Source organism: Bos javanicus, chromosome 6, assembly GCF_032452875.1.
Source record: "Bos javanicus breed banteng chromosome 6, ARS-OSU_banteng_1.0, whole genome shotgun sequence".
NCBI classification, from domain to species: Eukaryota; Metazoa; Chordata; class Mammalia; order Artiodactyla; family Bovidae; genus Bos; species Bos javanicus.
In genome coordinates, this window is record NC_083873.1 from 18,089,701 (window position 1) to 18,108,611 (window position 18,911).

Sequence of the window (18,911 nt, forward strand, 5' to 3'; positions counted from 1 at the left end):
TATCCACTACAGCCAGGAGGTTACTCCATTGGCTGTTACGGAATCTGGGCTCCTAACCCATACCCTTCCTGGGCTGTTGTCTGGGGTGACACTCATGGTTTGAGCTAGGCCAATGTGTTTAACCTTTTAAACTTTTTCTCCCTCAGTTTTTCATCTGTGAAAGTTCAGGTTTGTAATAAAACACATCTAACAGAGGATTAAAGCAACCAATTAGATAAAGCGCTTGGACAGGAACTTGGCTTTAGAAAGTACTCAGTAAATGTCAGCTTTGTTATTCTTCGTGGAGCCCTTTCCTCAATGTGCTTCCACATACCGTATCTCATTTGATCTAATTTCACTACAAAATGTTAAGTGGCTTTTGCTAATAAAAGCCCAGAAAAGTTAAATGATTTGTCCAAGGAGAAGCCACTGATAAAGTACAAATTCAGTGTTCTTCCTCTTAGACCTTGGCTATTCCATAATGAAAAAGACTACAAATTATGGCTTGCTGATGCTTCTTGACCTGGTCAAAGCTTCACATAGTCTAGAGAGGTGTTTTCATTCATTTTTCATAGCTGTCACTTACCATCAGTTCTAGTATAGCATCTAACTGAACTCTTGTTCTGGCTGGATTGTGAGCCCTTTGAGGTCAGTGTTGTGAGCAGTTTTTATACCTCTTTTGCCCTTTACTGTGCTCAGCTAGGTAGGGTTCAGTCCCAGTTGGTCTGACTCCACTGGCAGTAATCTTAAGCACAGTTGAGTCTGTGATTGGTAAATAACAGAGTAATGTCAGGTTATGTTGACATTATTAAAGTTGTGTTACAATTTTCCTATGGCAAAAGGAGCCAGAACAATAGAAATAAAGTTAGGACTTTAAGCAAGAAAAGAAATCCGTCAACTCAGTTTTTGCAGACGGGAGCCCTTTCAGCTCTGGTTCATGAAAATTCAAAATGAGCTCTTGTATCCTAGGCTCCTGCCTCAGAGAGGGCTATGTTAGATTTGCAGGACTCTGAGCTCCCAGCAGATCACAGTTTCCTTTGTTCTCAGAGCTCCCCATGTTCTGTATCCCCTGGATGTTTTTGTGTACTTTCAGCATCCACTGAGGCAGCCTGTACCCTACTGAGATCACAAGTTACTTAGGTTTATTGTAATTTATTGTTTTTGCAATTACATCATAAGATAACAGTGATTACTTCTGTTACTCCGGCTCACAAACTCGCATAGAATTTGATTGATGGGTTGCAGCTTTATTTCCCCCATGTGCCTATTATTGCTAGAGAGCAATTTCCCTGGATGCAAAGTTTGTCAGGAATGTATACAGGTGCTATGGAAGAAGAGCCTGTAAAATCACTCAATTTTCAATACAGTCCCATCTTTCTTATCTGAAGACGTTGGGGCCAGATATAGTTTGAAATTTTTACATATTTTCAGATTTTAGAAAGGCTGTATATCATTTGCATATTATGTATAGACAGCATAGTATAATCAGACACATTGCAGTAAGAGGCTACTTGATACAAAGTTATAGATTTTGTTAGCTCAGTCATACTTTGCCTTCAAATGAGTTCTGTAAAGCACTTTCGTTTTCAGAGATTTTTGGAATTGGTTGCCCAGACTCCTCTTGGAGTCACTTCCTTCTCCCAATGGAGAGCATTGAGTCCATTGTCCATGGTGCCGCTCGAAGGCTGGCCTCTCAGAGAGGGAGCAGGTTCCTGAGGCTGCCTCTAGGAAGCCGGGGATGAGCTGCTAACCTTGGGCTTTCCCCCAAGCGCATTTGAATTTGACCACACCTTTCCACCAGAGGTGCATGCCAGTCCGAGTCAGGGGAAACAAGGACACCGATCTAACTTTTTTGTCCCTTTCTCGCTCTTCCTCTTGACGCCTTTCTCCTCCAAGCCCAGCGAAGACTTATCTAAGTCATACTGCCTTTGTCTGCTATCCTATGGCTTAAGATCTGAGTTCATATATGGTATATAGGAGACAGCTGTTTGAATAAAACAAAGACATAAAATTTGACTTCTGTCTTAGTCTGTTTGGCTGCTATAGCAAAAAGTCACAGGCTGGATGGGTTATAAAAAACCAGTGTTGCTTTCTCAGAGTTCTGGAGGCTGAATGTCCAAGATCAAGGTGCTGGTAGACTTGATGTGTTTTGAGGATCTGCTTCCTGACAGATGGCCATCTTCTCACTATAATCTCATATGGTGGAAGGGGCTAGGGAGCCCTTATAAGTAGGGTCCCTCTTTTAAGACCACTAATTCCATTCATGAGGGCCCAGACTTCACAACCTAATCGCTTCCCAAAGCCACCCCCACGTTCCAAATACCCTCACCTTGGTGTTTGGTTTCCCCATATGAATGGGAGCAGAGGGACAAACATTCAGTCTATAAGAGCTTTCTTTGAGGCTGAGTTCTACTTTGCCCAAGAACTAGAGATGATGAGGAATGAAAATCTTTCAGTTTAACAGGAAAAATATTAAGCCCATTTCATCAACATAATAGTGTTTAAAAAGTGAATCATGACTACATACATGTGTTTTATATATGCACATATGTGTGTTTTGTGTATGTAAATATGCATATATGAACATTTATGTTTTGGCATGGGATGTTTCTAGATTACATAAAAGTTCATGACAGGGATTCCCTGGTGACTCAGTGGTAGAGAGTCTGTGTGCCAGCGCAGGAGACGTGGGTTTGATCCCTGATTCGGGAGCATCCCACAAGCCACAGGGATCTTGTGATCAGGAGCACGGGAGCCACAACTACTGAAGCCCGCATGCCCTAGAGCCCATGGTCTGCAACAGGAGAAGGCACAGCAATGAGAAGTCTGTGCCTCATGACTAGGGAAAAGCCCATGCAGCAGCGAAGACCCAGCAGAGCACACCCCACATGCCCAAAATAAAGTTCACAACAGAGCAAAGTTTTATATTATTAATACCAGCTCTTAGCATAAGAGCCATTTTACTTATTAACCATTTAAAAACTTCTATTGGCATCCCAGTTTTAGGAGGACTCTAGCTGCAAGAGTAGTAAACTGCATTGATTTTATTTAGCAGTGAGTAAGATAGTGTTCTCTACCTCCTCAGCCTGGAATCTTTAATCTCTTTACTGCATTCTAGAGTTAAGGTATTTTTGAAGCGCAGGTGTTAGCTGAGGTACCTTATACTCGTTCAGTATTTCAAAACTCAGTACTGGTCATCACACATACACGTCAGTAAGCTACAAGTGACCCTCTCAGCCACTTTTTGGCAGTGTTGGTAGCTGCGTAGCTTATCATTGGGATGAAACGTTGATTTAAATTTTAGAGATGGAGACAGAAAGGTGCTGAGGGAGCTGCTACGCTGAAATAGTCAAGTTCAAGTAATAGACCTTTCAGGAACAAATCCCTGAGTAACTGTGGACTGTGTGTAAGGAGGAAGCAGTGTCTACTCATCATTAATTCGATGCCTTCAGTACACATTATCTGTGAATGGTAAGCTGAACTCACTGCCAATATTTGCACAATAAAATATGTGGCCCTGCAACCACAGGGGGAAGAACTATTTCCCCAGGTTTTCTCCTCCAGCCATAATAATATTACAGGGATCAGAGATTTTGAGCCCTGCTTCCTGTTAATATGAAGGGAGGATATGATGAGCCCTGACAAATAAACCCACATGTTTTAAATATAGTATGTTTGGAACCTTGGAATGGGGACATCCTAATAAATACTATTTCATTGTTTTAAGAATGAAAGGCAAGAATCTTAAAAAGGAGAATACTTACATTTATTCATTTGCCACTGTTCTGTGTTCTGGTGGGAGATGTGTAATGTGTGTTTCATTTCAAAACATGGTGGAGACTCTTCATTAGACTCTTTGCTTCACAGAAAACCAGGATCTTTAAAAAAAAAAAAAAGAGTTATGTAATGAAGCTGATTAGAATCTCATCTTAAAGCACATTCCATAAGAACTGGTACCAAAGCATGGGCATCAAGGTTGGCATTCCCTGTGTGTGTGCTCAGTTGCTCTGTCCTGCCCGACTCTTTGTGGCCCGTGGACTGTAGCCTGCCAGGCTCCTTTGTCCATGGCATTTCCCGGGCAGGAATATTGGAGTGGGTTGCCATTTCCTACTGCAGGGGATCTTCCCAACTCAGGGGTGGAACCCCCATCTCTTGTGTCTCCTGCACTGGAAGGCAGATTCTGTACCACTGCATCACCACGGCATAGTATTTCTCATATTTTCTAGAAGTTTTCTTTCACATACATTTTAAGCTTGCATTGGTACTAGTTTCCATATGAACGAGTATAACTTTCCCTACACCAAGTCTTTAAATCCACTCTTCCTTTGACAGACACTTGGGTTACTTCCATATATTGAATATTGTAGATGGTGCTGCTGTGTTTATATGTTCCTTAATGCTCTGAGCATTTATTATTTGTAGGCTTTTTGATGGTAGTAAGCCTGACAGGTTTGATGTTATACATCATTGTGTTTTTTTTTTTAATTTAAATTTATTTTAATTGGAGGTTAATTACTTTACAATATTGTATTGGTTTTGCCATACATCAACATGAATCAGCCACTGGTGTACACGTGTTCCCCATCCTGAACCCCCCTCCCTCCTCTCTCCCTGTACCATCCCTCTGGGTCATCCCAGTGCACCAATTGTGGTTTTGATTTATATTTCTCTAAAAATTAGTGATACTGAATATCTTTGGGTGTGCCTGTTAGACATCTGTATGTCTTCTCTGGAAAAATATTTATACAAGTCTTCTCATTTTTTCTTTGTTTGTTTTCTGACACTGAGGTGTGTGAGCTGGGTTTGTAGAGTTTGGATATGAACACCGTGTCAGTCACCTCATGTGCAAATGTTTTCTCTCATTCGGTAGGTTTTCATTTTGTTTAGTTTCCTTTTGCTGTGCAAAAGTTTTAAATTTAATTAGGTCCCATTTGTTTATTTTTCTGAGCTGGTAGTTTTTCTGCCTGACACAGGGCATGGTGGTTAAGAGGCGCAGTGCCTGTGCTGAAATTCCAGCATTACCGCTGAATAGCTGTGTGAGCCTGAGCAAGTTACTAAACCTCTCTGTGCTACCATTCTTTATGTGTAAAATCAGGATAATAATAGTGCTAACATTGTTTTTTAGGGCTGGAGACATACGAGGATTAAATAAGTTAATCCACTGAAAACACTTAAAACAGTACCCTAAATGAAAATGAAGCAAGTGCGAAAGTTACCCACTCCCACTCCCACTGAGTTTAGAATTGTCTCTTTGCACCCATGTTCTTTTTTTCACTTTTTGACAGTTTAGTGATTCCCCCTTTTTGCCCCATCGCTTTTGCTGTGTTTTGGTTTTATAACTGGGCCTTTCAGGTTATAAGTGGAAGTGACAGAAGGGGCAGAGTTCTAATTCTAGGGAAGAGAGCAGTGAATGAGACTGGCTGCTTTGGAGCCTACGTGCTAAGGGGAGCACGTCACGTAAATGAGCAAGGTCAGTTCAGAGTAGATGGCGCTGAGATGCACGAGGGTGAAATGCTTGTGGTTACTTTAGATGACACGTGAAGAGAGATCTAAATGTTGAGAAGAAGGCAGGCCAAATTTTGTCGAAGAACATTACAGAGAGAGGATCCAGGGATTAGCAAGTTAGAGAGCTATGAGGTACAGACTGGCTTGGTCTGCCTGGGAAAAACAGAATACAGCCTGCATGGCTGGAGCATAATGAGCAATGAAGACTGACCGGAGGGAAGGCAGAAGAGAGAGAGAGAAGCAAGACTTCGTGATTTTGCAAATCAGGCGGGGAAATTTTGGAGTTAGAGCAGGGTTTCTCAACTGCAGTGCTATTAACATTTGGACCAGATGTTTTTTTGCCATGCGGACTGTGTTGTGATTTTTAGGATGTTAAGGAGCATTAGGCATCCATTCACTAAATGCCAGTAGCATTTACTCTCAGCTGTGAAAAGCAAAAATGTCTACAGGTGTCATCAAATGTCCCTGGAACAAAACTGTCCATGATTGAGACCTACTGATTTAGAGTAACTTCAACAGGAAAAATATGATCTGGTTTGCATTTGAGAAATATAATGATCAATTTGTAGAGAACAGAGTGTAGAGAATAACAAGAGGAAATATGGAGACTGGTCTGAGGAAGATGATAGTGGGTGCAGTTGTGCGATGTCAATGGAGATATCTATATCAGCAGCTAGTGTTTCTTAACAAGATGATAATGAAAGCTGTAAAAATTTGCAACTTATAAAAAAAAATTTGCAACTTATAAAGCAACAGCATAAGACCTGGCACAAGAGTATATTCTCAGTAATAACGTATGTTGAGAGTAAATGAAACGAATGAATTATGGTTGTCTCAGGATATAAAGTCCATGGTCAGTGTAATGAGCTGATACAGACTGATTCATCAGGGAAGTCGTAAGCGTAGAAAAGACTCACGTTTGTGGTCTCATCGTAAACTTGATTACAAAAAAAAAAAAAAAAATCAATATAAGGTACTTGAACTATTGTCAGGGGAAGCAGTGATGATTTGCAGCGATGGATAAAAGCCATCGTTTTTTTGCATTTTGCATTCTAAACCATGCTGTGTCTCAGGACCAAAACCTTTTAACCTGAGTTGACAAAATTGACTTGGATCTGTGTTGACTTTTTAAAATCAATTTTTGGTTAGGATGATTCTTGAGGTTTCTTATTGTATAATATCCATCTGCCCATTAAACACAAAAGTGTGAAAAAGTGGCAGAGGATACAGTCCCCTGGTGAGGGGTGAAGGGCAAAAGTTTTGGAGGATCCAGTTTAAATGTTTTTCTGGGTTTTTCTGGAGGATGCAAAGTTGTGCTGGAAATCTCATAAGAGTAAATTTTCCTATGATGTGTCTTTACTTTTTCTTGCCAACTGGATTGGAAATATCACAAATAAAAGTGTTTCTTGTGGTATTTTCACATACTTTATTCTAGTTCCAGGAAAAACAGTATATGTGAAATATGCAACTATAAACGACTTCATTTGAAAAATGATCAATCTTCAGGAATGTTTAATTCATTTCAAGATTTAGGTAAAAGCCAGTGTCTTCCAATTCTTTGTTAAATCTGAATTTGCAGTTGGTTTCAGGTGGTTGCCAAAAGATTACCATATCAAGGGTCTCCTCCTTGTTCATGTGATATGAGTACTTGGTGAATTCTACAAAACTTGCCTAAAGTGCTTTATTGAAAAAATTTTTTAAAAAGTTGTTTCTTGTTAGGGATTTGAAGGGCAACAAAATGTGGGAAAGGAAGTAAAAACATTAAATGTGATCAAACTCCTGAAGATGAAGATTGAAAACTCAAATGGGATTTCCAGGCAACACTGAGAAAGAGTATTGCTTTTTATCAGTGATTGGAGGGCAGTCTGGAGGAGAATGACAATTCTTTTTCAATTATTTAATAATGCTTAGTGGACTGAGCAGCTATTAAAATAATGATCCTCCACCTTTTTTTATCATTTAAAAATTACAGAGATAATTTCATATATATCTAATTTATCCCAGTTTTAAATAAGACAATAAAATATCACTGATTCAAGGACTATGAATCCCCGTAGTACTAGAAAGAAAAACATGTTGCTATTAATACTCTTTTTTCAGGAAATAAGTAGAGGTATTTAGTATAGGTCATTTGCACTTTCTACGTCTTTATCACATGCTTATTAAGATGAATATACAAACAAATAAATATTGCATGTGTCAGACTGAAGCAACCTCGTATTAGACATCATTATTTGAGTTCCTATTTAACATCCAAAATAATGTTTTACAGCATTTATAATTTTTTTTTGTTATTTGCAGTCATTTTTATTTCTTTCACTGACAGGAACTTCATTCATGCTAGGGCCAAAGCATCATTTTCAAGTTTCTGTTTCCAATTTAATAAAATATGTATTTATATAGGCAAATTCCAACCAAATTAATAGCCTTGGAACATAAAATGATGTGACAGATGTGACCTATTTACACAAAGGCCATTTGTTCTTTCTTTGGATTTTATGCTTTCTTCTGTGAGTAGTCAGGAAAAGCTCACAGGTGAGCACTCATTGCCAGGGAAAAGAAAAGCCTTTGCATGTGGGTGTGCTGATTTTGTCCAGTTGTAGGGGCTGAATTGTCTCAGGGGCTGGTGATCCCATGTGAGGAAGTGAGGGGGCAGAAACAGTGTAAATGGGGAAATGAGTTGTACCCTCTTGCAGAGATGAAAGTCCAGCAAATTAGCTAAAATCTTTTAAGATGAATTAATCCTCATGGCACAGTTGATAAAGATTGAGCAAAATATAGGACCAGTGGTAAAACATGCTGATGGAATTAACAGGCTAGTTGTTTTTCTGTGGTTATGATTTTTGAATAATTATTTTCACTGAACATCCAAAATAAGTCTGGATTTGGGAATTTTGTTTAAACTGCTCCTTTATCAGAGTATCACAAAGTTGCAGGAGAATGTACACCTTGCTTTCCATCTCCTTTTGTCCAATTAGCTGCTTCCTGAGTCTGATCTCTGTGTCAGGAAGATGCCCTGGAGAAGGAAATTGCAACCCACTCCAGTACTCTTGACTGGAGAATCCCCATGGACAGAGAAGCCTGGCGGGCTGCAGTCTGTGGGGTTGCAAGGATCGAACATGAATGAGCACATCTACTACTACTCCCCACTGAAGACTTCCTCAGGCAAGCGCACCCTTAGAGAGGCACCACCCCTTCCCAACCCAACTAGGTCAGATTCTCTCTTTGTATCTTCTCGGAGGTCCCTGAATGTTACATTGTTTCAGTTATATTTAAATACTTTGTGTTTTTTAATAACAATTCTATCTTTCCTAATGGACTATATGATCTATCAGCATTAGAGTGTCTCATTTTTGCCACAGATTTGTGCATTTCTTGGTTACATATGGACCTAAATATTTCATATGCAAGCATACCTTGTTTTACTGTGCTTTACAGAAACTACATTTTTTTTTTTTTTTACAAATGGAAAATCTGTGGGAACTCTGCATTGAGAGAGTATATCAGCACAGTTTTTCCAACAGCATTTGTCCACTTTGTGTCTCTGTGTCACAGTTTGTAATTCTTGCAATATTTCAGACTTCTTCATTATCATTGTATCTGCCATGGTGATCTGTGATCAGAGATACTTGATGCTACTTCACAATTGCTTTGGGCACCAGTAACCATACTCATATAAGATCGTGAACTTAATGGATAAATGTATGTGTTCTGACTGTTTCAGTCACTAGCTATTTCCTCATCTCTCTCTCTCCCCTGGGCCTTTCTATTCCTTGAGACACAACAATATTAAAATTAGGCTGATTAAAAATCCTACAGTGACAAGAGAAGGCAATGGTCATAGCAAACACCCTCTTCCAACAACACAAGAGAAGACTCTACACATGGACATCACCAGATGGTCAACACCAAAATCAGATTGATTATATTCTTTGCAGCCAAAGATGGAGAAGCTCTATACAGTCAGCAAAAACAAGACCAGGAGCTGACTGTTGCTCAGATCATGAACACCTTATTCATATAAGTCAAATTCAGACTTAAATTGAAGAAACTAGACCATTCAGGTATGACCTAAATCAAATCCCTAATGATTATACAGTGGAAGTGAGAAATAGATTTAAGGGACTAGATCTGATAGCCAGAGTGCCTGGTGAACTATGGACGGAGGTTCGTGACATTGTACAGGAGACAGGGATCAAGACCATCCCCATGAAAAAGAAATGCAAAAAGGCAAAATCAAAATGACTGCCTGAGGAGGCCTTACAAATAGCTCTGAAAAGAAGAGAAATGAAAAGCAAAGGAGAAAATGAAAGATATACCCATTTGAATGCAGAGTTCCAAAGAGTAGCAAGGAGAGATAAAGCCTTTCTCAGTGATCAGTGCAAGGAAGAAAACAATAGAATGGGAAAGACTAGAGATCTCTTCAAGAAAATTAGAGATACCAAGGGAATATTTCATGCAAAGATGGGCTCAATAAAGGACAGAAATGGTGTGGACCTAACTGAAGTGGAAGATATTAAGAACAGGTGGCAAGAATACACAGAAGAACTGTACAAAAAAGATCTTCACGACCCAGATAATCACGATGGTGTGATCATTGACCTAGAGCCAGACATCCTGGAATGTGAAGTCAAGTGGGCCTTAGAAAGCATCACTATGAACAGAGCTAGTGGAGGTGATGGAATTCCAGTTGAGCTATTTCAACTCCTGAAAGATGATGCTGTGAAAGTGCTGCACTCTGTATGCCAGCAAATTTGGAAAACTCAGCAGTGGCCACAGAACTGGAAAAGGTCCGTTTTCATTCCAATCCCAAAGAAAGGCAATGCCAAAGAATGTTCAAACTACTGCATAATTGCACTCATCTCACACACTTAAAATTCTCCAAGCCAGGCTTCAGCAATCCACGAACCGTGAACTTCCTGATGTTCAAGCTGGTTTTAGAAAAGGCAGAGGAACCAGAGATCAAATTGCCAACATCCATTGGATCATTGAAAAAGCAAGAGAGTTCCAGAAAAACATCTATTTCTGCTTTATTGACTATGCCAAAGCCTTTGACTGTGTGGATCACAATAAACTGAGGAAAATTCTGAAAGAGATGGAAATACTAGACCACCTGACCTGCCTCTTGAGAAATCTGTATGCAGGCCAGGAAGCAACAGTTAGAACTAGACATGGAACAACAGACTGGTTCCAAATAGGAAAAGGAGTACGTCAAGGCTGTATATTGTCACCCTGCTTATTTAACTTATATGCAGAGTACATCATGAGAAACCCTGGGCTGGATGAAGCACAAGCTGGAATCAAGATTGCTGGGAGAAATATCAATAACCTCAGATATGCAAATAACTAAAGAGCCTTTTGATGAAAGTGAAAGAGGAGAGTGAAAAAGTTGCCTTACAACTCAACATTCAGAAAACTAAGATCATGGCATCCGGTCCCATCACTTCATGGCAAATAGATGGGGAAACAATGGAAACAGTGGCAGACTTTATTTTTCTGGGCTCTAAAATCACTGCAGATGGTGATTGCAGCCATAAAATTAAAAGATGCTTACTCCTTGGAAGGAAAGTTATGATCAACCTAGACAGCTTATTAAAAAGCAGAGACATTACTTTGCCATCAAAGGTCCGTTTAGTCAAAGCTAAGATTTATCCTGTGGTCATGTATGGATGTGAGAGTTGGACTATAAAAAAGCTGAGTGCCAAAGAATTAATGCTTTTGAATTGTGGTGTTGGAGAAGACTCTTGAGAGTCCCTTGGACTGCAAGGAGATCCAACCAGTCTATATAAAGGAAATTAGTCCTGGATATTCATTGGTAGGAGTGATGTTGAAGCTGAAATTCCAATACTTTGGCCACCTAATGTGAAGAACTGACTCATTTGAAAAGACCCTGATGCTAGGAAAGATTGAAGGCAGGAGGAGAAGGGGACAATAGAAGGTGATGGTTGGATGGCATCACCGACTCAATGGACATGAGTTTGGGTAAACTCTGGGAGTTGGTGATGGACAGGGAGGCCTGGTGCTGCAGTCCATGGGGTTGTAGAGTTGGACACAACTGAGCGACTGAACTGAACAGTGACTTCTAAGTGTTCAAGTGTGAGGAAGAGTCTCAGATCTCTCACTTTAAATTGAAAGCCAGAAATGATTAAGCTGAGCGTGGAAGGTGTGTCAAAAGCTGAAATAGGCCGAAAGCTAGGCCTCTTGCCCCAAGCACTGATCCAAGCTGTGAATTCAAAGAAAAAGTTCCAGAAGGAAATTAGAAATGCTACTGCTGCTGCTGCTAAGTCGCTTCATTCGGGTCCTACTCTGTGCAACCCCATAGACGGCAGCCCACCAGGCTCCCCCGTCCCTGGGATTCTCCAGGCAAGAACACTGGAGTGGGTTGCCATTTCCTTCTCCAATGCATGAAAGTGAAAAGTGAAAGTGAACTGATTCAGTCGTGTCCGACTCTTTGTGACCCTGTGGACTGCAGCCTACCAGGCTCCTCTGTCCGTGGGAGTCTCCAGGTAAGAGTCCTGGAGTGGGGTGCCGTTGCCTTCTCCGAATGCTACTATAATGACACAAATGATAAGAAAGCAAAACAACATTATTCCTGATATGGAGAAATTTTTAGTTGTCTAGATAGAAGATCTAACCAGGCACAATATTTCCCTAAGCCAAAACCATATCCAGAGCAAGGCCCTAGTTCTCTCTGATTCTGTGAAGGCAGAGAGAGATGAGGAAGTTCAAGTAGAAAAGTCTGAAGGTTGGTTCGTGAGGTTGAAGGGAAGAAGCCTTGTCTATAACATAAAAATACAAGTTGAAACAGCAAGTGCTGATGTAGAAACTGCAGCAAGTTATCCAGAAGATCTAGCTAAGATCATTAATGAAGGTGGCTAATGAAACAGTGGGCTTCCCTCATAGCTCAGTTGGTAAAGAATCTGCCTGCAATGCAGGAGACTCGGGTATGATTCCTGGGTTGGGAAGATCCCCTGGAGAAGGAAATGGCCACCTACTCCAATATTCTTGCCTGGAAAATCCCCTGGACAGAGGAGCCTCTCGGGCTACACTCCATGGGGTCACAAGAGTTGGACACGAGTTAGCAACTAAACCAACACCAATGAAACAACAGCTTCTCAATGTAAACGGAGTAACCTTCTAGGATGAAATAGCCGTCTAGGATTTTCATAGCTAGAGAGGAGAATTCAGTGCCTTCAAAGGGTAGGCTGACGGTCTTATTAGAGGCTAGTGCTGCTGGTGACTTGAAGTTGAAGCCAATGCTCATTTACGATTCTGAAACTCCTAGGGCCCTTAAGAATGATACTAAATCTACTCTGCCGGTACTCTATAAATAGAACAAAGCCTGGATGAGAGCACATCTGCTGACAACATGGTTTATTGAATATTTTAAGCCCGCTGTTTAGAACTTCTGGTCAGAAAAAAAATTCCTTTCAAAATATGACTGCTCATTGACAATGTACTTGATCACCCAAGCATACATATCCATCTTTGATGGAGATATACAATAATATTAATGTTGTTTTCATGCCTGCTAACACAACATCCATTCTGCAGCCCAGGCAGTAAAGTGTAATTTTGAATTTCAAGTCTCCTTATTTAAGAAATACACTTCATAAGGTTATAGCTGCCATGGATAGAAATTCATATGATGGATCTGGGTAAAGTCAGTTGAAAACCTTATATAAGGGATTCATCATTCTAGATGCCATTGAGAACGTTTATGATTTCTGGGAAGAAACCAAAATACCAAAATTCACAGGAATTTTGAAGAAGTTGATATCAGCTCTCATGGATGACTTGAAGGGCTCAAGATTTCTGTGGAAGAGATAACTGCCGATATGGGAGAGATAGCAAGAGAACTAAAATAGAAGTGGAGTCTGAAGATATGACTAAATTGTTTCAATCTCATGATAGAACTTAAATTGATAAGGAGTTGCTTCTAACAGATGAGCAAAGAAAGTGGTTTCTTGAGATGGAATCTACTGGTGAGATATGGTGATTGTTGAAATGACAACAATGAATTTAGAATATTATGTAAACTTCATTGATAAAGCAGCAGCAGGATTTGAGAGGATTGACTCTAATTTTGAAAGATGTTCTATTGTGGATAAAATGCTATCAAACAGCATTGCATGGTCCAGAGAAATCATTCATGAAGGGAAGAGTCAATTGATTTACATATTTTGTTGTTGTCTTATTTGAAGAAATTGCCAAGCCACCCCAGCCTTTCGCACCATCATCCTAATTGGTCAGCAGCCTTCAACACTGGGGCAAGATTCTCCACAGCATATAGACCATAAATTGCTGAAGGCTCATATGATGATGACCATTTTTTATTAACAAAGTATTTTTACATTTTTTTTAAAGATATAACACTATTATTTCACACTTAACAGAGTACCGCCACCGCCGCCACCAAGTCGCTTCAGTTGTGTCCGACTCTTTGCGACCCCAGAGACTACAGCCCACCAGGCTCCCCCATCCCTGGGATTCTCCAGGCAAGAACACTGGAGTGGGGTGCCATTTCCTTCTCCAATGCATGAAAGTGAAAAGTGAAAGTGAAGTTGCTCAGTAGTGTCCAACTCTTCACAACCCCATGGACTGCAGCCCACCAAGCTCCTCTGTCCATGGGATTTTCCAGGCAAGAGTACTAGAGTGGGGTGCCATTGCCTTCTCCGTACAGTATAGTTTAAATATAATTTTTATATGCACTGGGAAATGAAAAATTCATGTGACTTACTCTATCAACAAAGCTAGTGGAGGTGATAGAATTCCAGTTGAGCTATTTCAACTTCTGAAAGATGATGCTGTGAAAGTGCTGCACTCAATATGCCAGCAAATTTGGAAAACTCAGCAGTGGCCACAGGACTGGAAAAGGTCCATTTTCATTCCAATCCCAAAGAAAGGCAAGGCCAAAGAATGCTCAAACTACTGCATAATTGCACTCATCTCACACGCTAGTGAAGTGATGCTTAAAATTCTCCAAGCCAGGCTTCAGCAATCCGTGAACCGTGAACTTCCAGATGTTCAAGCTGGTTTTAGAAAAGGCAGAGGAACCAGAGATCAAATTGCCAACATGCGCTGGATCATTGAAAAAGCAAGAGAGTTCCAGAAAAACATCTATTTCTGCTTTATCGACTATGCCAAAGCCTTTGACTGTGTGGATCACAATAAACTGAGGAAAATTCTGAAAGAGACGGGAATACCAGACCACCTGACCTGCCTCTTGAGAAACCTGTATTCAGGTCAGGAAGCAACAGTTAGAACTGGCCATGGAACAACAGACTGGTTCCAAATAGGAAAAGGAGTACATCAAGGCTGTATATTGTCACCCAGCTTATTTAACTTATATGCAGAGTACATCATGAGAAACGCTGGGCTGGAAGAAGCACAAGCTGGAATCAAGATTGCCAGGAGAAATATCAATAACCTCAGATATGCAGATGATGCCACCCTTATGACAGAAAGTGAAGAAGAACTAAAAAGCCTCTTCATGAAAGTGAAAGAGGAGAGTGAAAAAGTTGGCTTAAAGCTCAACATTCAGAAAACTAAGATCATGGCATCCAGTCTCATCACTTCATGGCAAATAGATGGGGAAACAGTGGCTGACTATTTTTCTGGGCTCCAAAATCACTGCAGATGGTGATTACAGCCATGAAATTAAAAGATGCTTACTCTTTGGAAGGAAAGTTATGACCAACCTAGACAACATATTAAAAAACAGAAACATTACTTTGTCAACAAAGGTCCGTCTAATCAAGACTATGGTTTCTCCAGTAGTCATGTATGGATGTAAGAGTTGGACTATAAAGAAAGCTGAGTGCCGAAGAATTGATGCTTTTGAACTGTGGTGTTGGAGAAGACTCTTGAGAGTCCCTTGGACTGCAAGGACATCCAACCAGTCCATCCTAAAGGAGACCAGTCCTGGGTGTTCATTGGAAGGACTGATGTTGAAGCTGAAACTCCAATACTTTGGCCACCTGATGCGAAGAGTTGACTCATTGAAAAGACCCTGATGCTGGGAAAGATTGGGGGCAGGAGGAGAAGGGGACGACAGAGGATGAGATGGTTGGATGGCATCACTGACTCAATGGACATGGATTTGGGTGGACTCTGGGAGTTGGTGATGGACAGGGAGGCCTGGTGTGCTATGGTTCATGGGTTCACAAAGAGTTGGACACGACTGAGAGACTGAACTGAACTGAACTCTATCGTGCGGTCTGGAACTAAACCTGAAGTATTTCCAACGTTTGCCTGTATTAATAAATAACACACTCCTTACCCTCACATTTGAAACCATCCAAACAAGTATTTTACCGAAATTTGTGTATCCTTTTTCTCTTAAAAAAAAAATTTTTTTTTTAGGTCCTGAGCTATGTTATACTCTGCTCCTTGTAATTTTTTCCCCCATCCTAATGCAATTTTTTAACTTTAAAATACAGGGTTTTGATCTGGAGTGTAGTATTGAGTTTTAGAAATGGAGATGTTGTAAGAATTCAGTTTACAATATGGTGAAATATATATTGTATGGTATCTTTCTTCTGACTTCATTTTAAGCCTCTGGAAGAATAATGCATAACTGTCAGTTAAACAAAAATGATTAAAACAAAAAACTTTATTTCAAAACTGGTCATATATTAAGTTCACATTTAACATTTTACTATTTCACATAAGTTTAAGAGATTGACTGTGGGTCATGGATGGGAAGTGTTCACATTAAGTTCCAGTAGGCATATAACTTGACCACTAAGCAGAGAGTCTATGTTAAAGCCAATAAGTCTTTATAAGAATTGGATCCACTGTGTATACAAGCTAACGTGACAAAGAAATTTCTCCTTTTTGGGAGTCAAGGATGGGGAGAAAGATATGTGTACATACTAAATGGTCTTTTATATTGATGTTCTGGACTCATTTTTCCTTTCCCAAAGTATTGTTCTATGACCTAGGACTGAGTTTTTTCAGATAAGTTATAAATAATATATGATGATTTTAAATTAAAACCAGAAGTTAAGTTTGGAAGATGGAAGAAATAAATAAGTTAACTCTCAGAAATATAGTGTCTTAAACTGCCATATCATATATTAAATCAAAAACTCTCAAGGGACTCTCTCTGGCTGTGATCAGAGCTATTCTTAGCACAGCCCATGTCTCCTCTCGTCGTTGGAATCTGAGCTTTTGCTTTGGTAATTTTACAGTCAGTGAGGCTGTTTATATTGAAACACCCACTCTGACTCTCACTTTAATAATTGCTAGTGATATAATAGTTAAAAGTGAGAGCTCACATCCCTGGGTATTTGGGAATATTTAAATAGCAAACAGTCCAAAGCACTGGTAATTGTATATCAAGCTGTTTATAATGATCACAGGGGACAAATAATTACCTCTAAAGTGCTGGGAATAAAATTAAGTGTGGGAATAAATAAATGTGCTCATGACTGATGGATGCATAAGGCATTGATGAAGGTGGGGGTGAGCTCCTTACATCTGCAATAGTGGTTCCTTTGCCCCTTTCAGAGTCATGGTAGCATGGTGCTTAACTGATCTTTAATCTGTTTCCATTTCTTTCAAATAGGGTTACTAAAGTGTATTTGGTAGGGTGAGTATTAAGAGATGCAATGTAGTACATGACTGATACCCAATAAGTAGGTGCTCAATAAATGATTGACATTATTTCAGAGGTAGTATAATGGAGTGATTCTATATCCTTCCTTTACTACTTACTAGTTTTGTGTAAGATCATTAATTTCTTAAGATTTTTCCTGTCATCTGTAAAATAGGAAAAATAACACCCAAATTGCAGACCTGTTTGAGGAATAAAATGAGTTAATGCATATAGCATTCTTAGCATATTAGCTGGCATGTGGTTTAGCTCTAAATAATGGCAGCTTTGATTATAATTTTTAACATAAAACCTGTAACAATGAAGAGTGGTATAACTCAGTCTTGATATGCCTGAGGTTTTTCAATCTCTTAGAATTAGATTTCCCTAGCTCTGTGTCTGGTGGCAGCACTGTTAATATAAAGAAAACTCTAGGCATTATTACTATGCAGTAAAAGAGGAGCAATGACTTTGGACATTGGAAAGATTGCACGGTGGAAATTTGGCCTTTGTGTTTTACAGGAAGGACACTAAGTGGGGATAATCATTATTGTCTTCCAATAAGTGTTTTATATTGTTTATTGTTTTTAATGTGCTTTGAGGAAGAGATGCCAGACTGTAAGTCCTAAAGACTTAAGTGTGTGTGTATTTCAAGAAAAGTCTTGCTATTTCAGTCAGTTCTCTTTTTTGTCACATATTCATTGTTTTCAGGAAATGGCTTTAGTCTTCATTTAATTTATACACAAACTATATTAGGCGTGTGCTATGTCTATCATGACCCCAGTGGTAGTTGGTAGCTAATTACCATCCTAATGTTTAGCAACCAGTTTTCCATAAAATAAGACCTACTAGAGGGCAATGGCACCCCACTCCTGTACTCTTACCTGGAAAATCCCATGGACGGAGGAGCCTCGTGGGCTGCAGTCCATGGGGTCGCTAGGAGTTCAGACACAACTGAGCGACTTCACTTTCACTTTTCACTTTCATGCATTGGAGAAAGAAATGGCAACCCACTTCAGTGTTCTTGCCTGGAGAATCCCAGGGACAGGGGAGCCTGGTGGGCTGCCGTCTATGGGGTTGCAGAGAGTCCGACACGACTGAAGCGACTTAGCAGCAGCAGCAACAGAGAATATAAGAAGCATTAACATATTACCTAACTAGTCCCAAACACTTCTGTAAGTAAGTAAATGTCAGTCTCTCTGTCATGTCCAACTCTCTGTGATCCCATGGACTGTAGACCACCAGGCTCCTCTGTCCATGGGATTCTCCAGGCAAGAATACTGGAGTGGGTTACCATTCCCTTCTCTAGGAGATCTTCCTGACCCAGGGATCAAACCCAGGTCTCCCACATTGCAGGTAGATTGTTTACCATCTGAGCTACAGGGAGGAACCAAACACTTCTGTGGATACAAGCCAATACTATCAAAATTACCTGTGGCTACTTGAGTCTTCAAGGTAAACTCTGCATTAAGAGAAACACTCTTTCTCATTCAAGTCTTTACACTGTTACACTCATTGATATCTACAGAGTAGGCTGATTCATGCTAGTATACCTCTAAGGAGAATTCTTATCTTTGCATATTTTAATTTTTGTTGCTAGAGCTCTCCAAATGTTAACCAAATGGAAAAGTAAGACGATCAATTAATAGGTAATATTCTTAATCTGAGAGTTGTTACTCTGTATGGTCCAAGTAAGTAAGTAAGTAAGTAAGTAAATAAGTGTTAGTCGCTCAGTTGTGCCCGATTCTTTGCGATCCTATGCACTGCAGCCCACCAAGCTCCTGTGTTCATGAGATTTTCCAGGCAAGGGTACTGAAGTGGGTTGCCA